Source organism: Zingiber officinale, chromosome 2B (assembly GCF_018446385.1).
Source record: "Zingiber officinale cultivar Zhangliang chromosome 2B, Zo_v1.1, whole genome shotgun sequence".
NCBI lineage: Eukaryota > Viridiplantae > Streptophyta > Magnoliopsida > Zingiberales > Zingiberaceae > Zingiber > Zingiber officinale.
Genome location: NC_055989.1, coordinates 121,414,944 through 121,425,542, shown reverse-complemented (window position 1 = coordinate 121,425,542; position 10,599 = coordinate 121,414,944).

The following is a 10,599-nucleotide window of genomic DNA, read 5'->3' as shown; positions in this document are numbered from 1 at the left end:
TGCCAATCAAAATTCTGCATACTATATTAACAAAATTCTACACTTGTAAGCTTAATAAAATTCTGCACTTGTAAACTTAATAAAATATGCACTTGTAAGCTTAATAAAATCTACATTTGTAAACTTAATCAAATCTGCACTTGTAAGCTTAATAAAATCTGTAAATCTAATTAAGCTACTAGAGATCTAATTGGATCTTCCAATGCTAAACCATCAAAACTGCAATGCTAAACAATTCAAAATCTGTAATGCTACACATAGCTATTCCACACTAAAAAATCTGTTAAAGCTTGATACCTATGTAAAGCTTATACTTTTATAGAGCAATAGAGATCTTTAAGCATGTTACAACATGATCTAAACTGGAATACTAAGCCAAAATCGCAAACTAAAAACTAAATCTGCATACTATACTAATCCTGATTCTGCATTCTATGCGACACAATTTCTGCATACTATGCAAACATAAATTCTGCACTATAATACTTAACCAAACTGCACTATAATCTTTTTTTTTAAAAACAACCCTAAACCCTAAACCCTAAACTTAATTAAAATATACACTATAGCTTAATTAAAATCTACATTAAATTTCATAACAGCAAGTATCAAAAGAACAAGCCGAAATCCTTACTAATCCCCCCTATTCAGTGTCCCAACAAGGAGTCTATTGCAACTATTAAACAAGTTTGCTACTGGTAAACAAAACAAAACAATAACTTGCTGTCTGTCTAAAAGGGAGTAATCAAAATCCAAAGCCAACACTTAGGACAAGAACCACTTTGAATTCATGTTATAACCTTTTCGATTTGCCCACAGGATCACAACTAAATTAAAACCAAGGACACCTTCGATTCCACCTCTAATCACCCAGCTATTCCTGGGATCACTCATAAGCAAAAGAGAGGTCAGATCATAAGAGGAGTTCAACCAACGTGAGTCTGTCCCAAACTATAAGCTATCTCGGAAACAAACAACACAACATAGAAATCAGTACTCAACTTATCCAATTCTAACCAAAAGTGCCAAGCCGAATAAAAAATCCTCATGAAAACCTCGGAATCGACTCAAAGACCTCCTCAAATCGAACCTGGAACTTTACAAGAATCTGGAGCTACTCTACTGCAGGTGAGGAAGCGCTTACCTTGCTTCTTGGACTCCCAAACGAACAAGAGGGCTTCTAGGGTTTGCGGAGAGCTCGAATTTTTGACTCCTCTTCGTGCCCACAAGCTCTCCTCGATGAGCCGGTCTCTATTCCGTGAAGATCTCACAGAATCTGCCCTTCGCCGGCCGCTAGATACAAGACCTAGCCGCGGCACTATTTTCCGCACGAGTTTTGCCGTCGCGAGCGAGAGAAGAAGGAGAGGGGTTTTCGGTCACGGGAAATACAACATCAACTTATCCCTTTTATAATCTCCAATATTCTGTTAACCTCTTAAATAAATTTTGCTATCTTTTCTAAACAGAACCACCCGCTTGGGCACTTGGTCAGCCGGATTCGCTTTAGGTTTGGGTCGGGTTGGAGGTCGTGGGTTTGAATCTCAGCTAAACCCTTTTTATACCTATTTATTCCTATTTATTAACTACTGCTTAAATAAATTTCATCCTTCTTTTAATTAGCAATGTCCGCTTGAGCACTTGGTTAGCCGAGACAATTTAAGGCTTTTCTTAACCGGAGGTCTCCGGTTCGAACCTCGGCTTAATTTCTTTATTTTTTGCAACTTGTTTCTTTTGGTAAAAATACCAAATGAACTCCAAAAATTACATAAAAATACTCTAAAAATTCCCAAAAATCTCTAGAATATTTCTAAAACATTTCTAAATATTTTTAAGCACTATTAGGACTCGTAATGAGGAAATTTGGGTCATTATAATTCCCCATATCTTATAAAAAGTTCGCCCTCAAACTTAGAATAATTCTGGATACTTTTGCCTCATGCTGTCCTCACGCTCCCAAGTAATTTCATCATGCTTTTGATGTCAAATGATCTTAACTAGTGGTACTTCTTTATCCCTTAGTCTTCTTAACTTCTCGATTCACTATCACCCATATCGTATCGTACCCATTAGTGGTCTTTGAAAGACCTGTTATAAAGTCCCTACAGACCGCAGGTGCATTAGTTACACTAAATGGCATGACTACAGATTCATAGTGTCCATATCTGGTCCTGGAAACTGTTCTGGGTGTATCACTTCCTTTCACTTTCAACTGATGGTACCCAGAGTGTAGGTCTATTTTAGAGGACGCTGTTGCCCCCTTTAGCTGATCAAATAGATCATCTATTCTGGGAAGAGGGTACTTGTCCTTAACTGTTACTTTGCTCAGCGCTCAAAAACTTTTATCTCACTTTAGCACTTATAAACAAATATTTCTAAAGGTTTCTCTATGCTACAATTAATAAGGAAAAGCATACTAATAAAAGAATTTAAATACTTTCTTACTTGAAGACGACAAGGCTGGTGCAGATGTGTGATGCTAGAGAATAGAAACTGCTCTGATACCTACTTGTAATGCCCCACCCTCCTCACGACTAGTCTGTGAGGGCGGAGCGCTACTGGACTACTAAATTATCTTAACTAACATTGCACACATGTGAATATCAATACATAAACTCTCTAAACATGCAACTGATAGCAGCGGAAAACATAAACAACCTATCCCTACATTCTACTCTAGCATGTATACACAACTAAAACTATACATCAATCTAATCATGCTGAAATAAATATACTAATCTGAACTTGCATGCAACCATTATACCACTCAGATAATAGGTCTAATATGCATAACAATTTCAATAGTCTGAATACAAAATATCTTCATAAAATCTTTAACTAAATCCCAAGGCTTCTATAGTCCAGGCATCACACATCCATCTGCACCTCCTTGTCGCCTTCCTTTACTATAGCTTTTCCTTTCCTTTATCTGCAGTAAGAGGAAAATACAACTATAAGTAAAATTTCTTAGTAAGCGCTATCTAACTCACAAAACTCGAATATGCATGTGAATAAATTAGATCTAAAACTGAATGCTTTAAAGGAAATACTACACATGCTCATCTAATAGCAAAAGAACCAAGACATGCTGAAATGCTAAACATGTAAAGCTTATTTCACTTGTTCAAAACTTATACTTTAATACTTCAAAATAATAACTTTAACTGAACTGATACATAAGCTGAGCTAAACTGATGTTAGGCTAATGCTGAATCTGAACTGTATTCACGTAACTGATTTGTGAAGTTTTGAAAACTATTTTCATAAAAGATAAAAATAATAATCATGCTGCTGATGGGCCCGACAATTGTACTTCCTATGCGCGCATCCCTAACTAGACCTGAGGTAGCTAGTCCCGAATCTAGTAGGATTTACTAGGTTATCTAAACCTAGGGACGACTATGGGAGCCCAACCCAAGGACAACTAAGCGTCCAACACAGTGGAACTGATAAAAATAAAATCCTGATTCATAAGCTGATTTATCTTAATTACTTCTTCTTTAAATGCCTTGGCATTTTAACAAGCACCTTGTGTGCCAAAATCCCTAAAGTCTTGACTTTGGGATCTACTTAAGGCCTTGGCCTTTTTCTTTCTTTTCTTTATCTTTCTTATACTTGTTAATACCTCTAATAAAAGAATGCTTCTTTAAAAACTGAAATGTTTAAACAAATTCTAACTTTGAAATGCATAAACAAAAATCTGCATACCATGCTAATCAAAATTCTGCATACTATTCTAACAAAATTCTGTACTTGTAAGCTTAATAAAATTCTACACTTGTAAACTTAATAAAATCTGCGCTTGTAAGTTTAATAAAATCTTCACTTGTAAACTTAATAAAATATGCTCTTGTAAGCTTAATAAAATCTGCAAATCTAATTAAGCTACTAGAGATCTAATTGGATCTTCCAATGTTAAACCATCAAAACTGCAATGCTAAACAATTCAAAATCTGTAATTCTACACATTGCTATTCCACACTAAAAAATCTGTTAAAGCTTGATACCTATGTAAAGCTTATACTTTTATAGAGCAATAGAGATCTTTAAGCATGTTACAACATGATCTAAACTGGAATACTAAGCTAAAATCACAAATTGAAAACTAAATATGCATACTATATTAATCAAGATTCTGTATTCTATGCTACACAATTTCTGCATACTTTGCGAACATAAATTCTGCACTATAATATTTAACCAAACTGCACTATAATTTTTTTTTTTTAAAAAACGGCACTATAAGTTCCACCAAAAATCTTCATTACAGGTTCCACCAAAAATCTGCACTATAAATTCCACCAAAAATCTGCACTACAAGTTTCACCAAAAATCTGCACTATAAACTTAATTAAAATCTGCACTATAGCTTAATTAAAATCTGCATTAAATTTCATAACAGCAAGTATCAAAAGAACAAGCCAAAATCCTTACTAATCCCCTCTGTTCAGCGTCCCAGCAAGGAGTCCGTTGCAACTATTAAACAAGTTTGCTATTGGTAAACAAAACAAAACAATAACTTGCTGCCTGTCCAAAAGGGAGTAATCAAAATCCAAAGCCAACACTTAGGACCAGAACCACTTTGAATTCATGTTTTAACCTTTTCGATTTGCCCACAGGATCACAACTAAATTAAAACCAAGGACACCTTCAATTCCACCTCTAATCACCCAGCTATTCCTGGGATCACTCATGAGCAAAAGAGAGGTCAGATCATCAGAGGAGTTCAACCAACTTGAGTCTGTCCCAAACTATAAGCTATCTCGGAAACAAACAGCACAACATAGAAATCAGTACTCAACTTATCCAATTCTAACCAAAAGTGCCAAGCCGAATCAAAAATCCTCATGAAAACCTCGGAATCGACTCAAAGACCTCCTCAAATCGAACCTGGAACTTTACAAGAATCCGGAGCTACTCTACTTCAGGTGAGGAAGCGCTTACCTTGCTTCTTGGACTCCCAACCGAACAAGAGGGCTTTTATGGTTTGCGGAGAGCTCGAATTTCCGACTCCTCTTCGTGCCCACAAGCTCTCCTCAATGAGCCGGTCTCTATTCCGTGAAGATCTCATAGAATCTTCCCTTCGCCGGCCGCTAGATACAAGACCTAGCCGCGGCTCTATTTTCCGCACGAGTTCTGCCGTCGCGAGCGAAAGAAGAAGGAGAGGGGTTTTCGGTCACGGGAAATACAACATCAACTTATCCCTTTTATAATCTCCAATATTCTGTTAACCTCTTAAATAAATTTTGCTATCTTTTCTAAACAGAACCGCCCGCTTGGGCACTTGGTCAGCTGGATTCGCTTAAGGTTTGGGTCGGGTTGGAGGTCGCGGGTTCGAATCTCAGCCAAAGCCTTTTTATACCTATTTATTTCCTATTTATTAACTACTGCTTAAATAAATTTCATCCTTCTTTTAATCAGCAACGGCCGCTTGAGCACTTGGTTAGCCGAGACAATTTAAGGCTTTGCTTAACCGGAGGTCTCCGGTTCGAACCTCGGCTTAATTTCTTTATTTTTTGCAACTTGTTTCTTTTGGTAAAAATACCAAACGAACTCCAAAAATTACATAAAAAAACTCTAAAAATTCCTAAAAATCTCTAGAATATTTCTAAAGCATTTCTAAATATTTTTAAGTACTATTAGGACTTGTAATGAGGAAAGTTGGGTCATTATATTATCATTCTCAGCCTTATCATCATCCTTACCATCATCGTCGTCATCATCATCATCATCACCATCATCTGATTCATCATCATCATCATCATCATTCTCATGAATTACACTTACATCCAAGTTTATCACTACTTTACTAGGATCTAATAATATATTCCCTAGCCTGAAATAGGTTCATAACTTCCTCTTGTTGATATGAAATATCTTCCCAATGTTCCTCAATTTTTTCCTTGCATTGGTTTTACAAACAATCCACCAAGCAATCTTGTCACATTTCAAATTAGGATATGAAGAATAGAATACTTGAAATAGCTTGTTGTGCTAATACAAATGGTTCATATCTCTTATAGAATCGGTCACGCCCTAGAGGAGTCTTTGCCCGACAAACTGACAATATCTCCCCTCTTATGACAACATATGGAACATGGATACATAGCCACAAGGCTAAACAAGAATAATAACATCAACCCATATGGCTGGAAATAACCACAACTACACAAGATAAATAGTAGCCCACACGACTAGGAGAAAAACACAATAGAAGACATAAGGTAAACTACATGAATAAATAATGGACTATGAGCCAACCCAGCTCACAACAACCCTCAAACCAAACAAAACACCAACCCAAGGCAAAAAACTACACTCAAGTTAATTATTACATGAACATGTTCAGAAAACTAAAATATAAGTAAAAGCAACAGCAGAAACAAAACTCGTGATGCGACATGGGACTGACAGGTATGATCCTCCAAGAAACTCTATACATATATCATCTACCTATTACATCAAGGAAGAAAAATACAACAGGCATTGAGTCCAAATGACCTTGCACCCCAGCCAATCCTTCACCTCCCTCGACGTTGCCCCTTGCAAAAACCTTACTATGCGACCTCCCAGTTGTTGCTGCCCTCTTTGACCATCGCTCCATCTGATGCACCATTGCCAACGACTCTTTGTTGCCCGTTGAGCTGTTGTTGAAGCAATGATTGGCCACCAAGCAAGGGGAAGCTCCACTTCATCATAGCACAACTTCCCCTGAGTTATCTTCACCCAACTGTTGTAGATTTGTGTGGGTAAGATGTGTTCAGTATCAGATTAATGGAGAATTGATTTCATTTCCATATTGGATTAGTCCTTGGTTACATGTCATTTGATGTTGGGGATGACTTAGGTTCTATTGAATTGGAAACATATGTTAACCAGAGGATAATATTTGGTTAAACTCTATGACTAAATTAGTGGAAGTGTTAATTAGGTAATTAATTAAGTTATCAAATAAATTAGGTATGTTAGATTCTTGATGAGTTGATTTATTAGTAAGTGGATTAATAGTTGATATCTGACCAAATAAATTGATAAGAGAACTGGAAGTATGGATTCATTGTTTAGTTGAATTCATTAGTTGGATTGTTAATTCATATCTTATTGGATAATTGGAACATCTTAACATGAATGGTTAACTAATTGGGTTGAATAAATTCATATGGAGATTAGCATGAAGGAAGTGATGAATCATTAAATGGAATTAAAACATGGTTACCTAACCGGATTAGAATTAGGTTTAGCTATTTGACTTATGTTAGAATTTAGCTATAATAAGCATCCTGTGATGCAAGACATGGATACGAGTGATGTAAGTAGATTATATATGTTATTTTATATCATTTAATGCACATCTTTCTATATTCATTTGACTATGATTTATGCATTTGCACCCTTTTCTATCTCATTTTAGCATAATTACTACTTTTCATTCAAAGATTTGCTCGGTGTTTGTTTTGATTTTCAGAAGTAGTTTGGAGTGGGAAAAAAATTTAAGGATGCAAAAGAAGATCACTTGAAGAAGATCTCTTCCTGGTGGTGAGGAAAGTGAAAGAGTGGAGTGCCCAAGTCAAGTTTCAGAAGGTAGCCATGCCCAATGGGATGACTAAGGAAGCAAATGAAGATAGGCCATGCCGAATGGCATGGCCAGGAGGAAGAAACTAGATTGTGAAAATCGATAGAGGGGGCGGGGTGAATATCGATCGATAAATGTTCAAGCGAGTACGCAGCGAAAAAATAGAAATACAAAGCTAACACGAACCGATTTATTTAGTTCAGAGCCTTGATCGACTCCTACTTCAAGGTCCGCACTCGTCGAATGCTTTCGTTGGGTAATCCACTAGCAATTCGAAAAGGTTGTTACAAGGTAAAAGTACAGGAAATGCTAAAAGAGATGAAGTACCAACAATAATAAAAATACAAGAAAAAGCGTGTTGTCGGAGAAGTTTCAACGTCGCAAGAGCACAGCATGGCAGAGCAAGTGTTGGAAGACGTTGTAGTGAATTGTACTTTGTTCCAGGGTTCACTCTTCTTATATAGGATGCTCCGGGCGCCCGGATCCCTTCTGGGCACCTGGAGTGTGACGTAGCCCGTCCAACCAGAGTGCTCTACGTGGCGCCGTGTGTCGGGGATAGAATTTGCATTCCGGGCGCCCAGCGCCCGGACCTCTATTTTCCAGCATCTTCAACTCCTTGCAAGAAAACGTTAGTCCGAAGCACAAATGTAAATTATATATTCTGTAAAACAAAGTGTTATCACAGTTAAAAAAGAATAATAATCTCGTCGAGACCGAAATCTAGTCAGGATCTCAACTTAGAGTTCCGAAATGGTTCTAAGTTGGATCAACGCCTAAGTTCCCTTCCCGGGAATGCGTCCTCACAGTCACTCCCCTCCAATGACTTACCTCAACTTACCTGCTAGACGTCCGGTCAGCCCTTCAACCCATCTAGACTTCGTGTCAGACGTCCGGTTAGCCCTTCGACCTGTATGGACTTCATGCCAGACGTTCGGTCAGCCCTTCAACCCATCTAGACTTCGTGCCAGCTATCCGGTCGACCTGTCGACCTAGTTAGGCTTCGTGGCAAACATTCGGTCGACCCGTCGACCGGTCTGGGCTTCTCCTTCACACTTGGTCATAGTGTTAGATCACAATGAACCTAACTTAATCTACTTTGTCATTCATCAAAACTTGAGTTAGACCGTTAGTGCTAACTACACCAACAATCTCCCCATTTTTGATGCAATGACAACCTGGGTTAAGTTAATGAAAAACTATGCAAGTAAAACAAGTAATTATATTTTATATTTATTTGTGGTATTTTGTTGTTTAACTAACTTAAACCACACTTAACCCTCCCCCTTTGACATTCATCAAAAATAAGACAGAACATATATAATAAGCGATTAAAGAAGTAAAAGATAGTGCAATAGAAAATTTGAATTAAGGTCAGTCTGACTTGGGGGAGTCTAACATAGAAAAAAAATTTATAAAAATTTTGCTTTAAAAATTCTTTTTCAAAATAGCTAAGTTTAGAAAGATAATTTAGAAAGATAACTTTGTAAACTTTAGAGTAATTTTTAAATATAAACTTTGCAAAAGTAACTTTATTTTCAAGTTTGTAAATTTAAAACACTTTTCGAACATAAAGGCTAACTTTCAAGTATACTGACTTTACAAAAGTAAGCTTATCAAAGCCAAGTTTATGAAATCCAAATTTCAACACTAAGTGGATAAAGTCAATTTTCAAACTTAAGTTTGTAAAATCTAATTTTTAAAACTAAGTAAAATCTAATTTTCAAAACTAACTTTGGAGAATCCAATTTTTTTAAAAAAATTTGTAAAATCTAATTTTCAAATGCTAATTTTTAAAAACCAAGTTAAACTTCAATTTTCAAAGCTAATAAGATTCAATTTTTAAAAAAACTTAGTTAGTTTTTTTTTAAAAAGGATTTAAAATATTTTTAAGGGAATATTTTCCAAAAATTAATTTTAAAATAAGTATTAAAGCAGCTAATCCTCCCCCTGAACCTGACATAACAAAGACTGTCTAATCAATTAGTTACTTATTAACTATCAGAGGATAGTTGCTTTCACTTGATTAGTCAGGTTAAGTCAATTGTAATCAGTTAGTGTTTAACTAAACTGAATAACTTAACCTGATTGATATTTATTTTGTATTTAACGTCCAGACTTATATCCATGCACTAATATAAGCATCTTAAGTCCAAGCAATGTACCTATGCATCTCACCCCTTTCTATGTTTAACAATCACAAACAAGATAGCCCTAGTGTGTTGGTGAGATGCTCAATTTCTACCCATATAGGAACATGTTTTCTAAGGAATTTACCTAATTTAGGCTAAAACTGATTTTGAGATTCTAAAAATAGGAAATTTTGAAAATATAAAAGTTTTATCCTAGAATTTAAAAATAATCATTTTTTAAAATAATTTTAAAAATTCTAGTCTATTAAACAGAATAAGATAAGTCAATATCTGAGACAAAATATAACTAAGTCAAGTCACAATGAAGTACATATAGTAGTGATCTAGTCTATCGGGATGATGAGGAGGGTGGTCCGATCCCCAAGGAGCGTAATAACTCTATTAGCTCAGTATGACGGGCCTGGTCATCCTCTCGGGAGCTGGATAGGTCACGTCGAAGATCGGAGATCTCCTGTCGCACATCCCATTGCAAGTCGGAGACCTCTTGTCGTATACCTCGATGAAAATCGGAGACCTCCTGACGGAGACTCATCATCGATAGCTCAAGTCCGGTAACTCGATCGCCTAGAGTGCGAGGAGCGCTTAAGTAAAAATTTTTTTTTTAAAAAAAAATTAAAACAAAAAATTAAGATAAATTTCCTTAAGTTAAAAAGATTTTTTAAAAATAAAATTTTTAAGAAAAAAATTTTAAGATATTTTTTTTTAAGTTAAAAAAAATTTTTAAAATAAAATTTTAAGTTTAATAAATTTTTAAGTTTAAAAAAAATTAAAATAAATTTTTAAGTTAAAAAAAATTTAAAATAGATTTTAAGTTAAAAAGTTTAAAATAAATTTTAAGTTAAAAAGATTTTTAAAATAGATTTTAAGTTAAAAAGATTT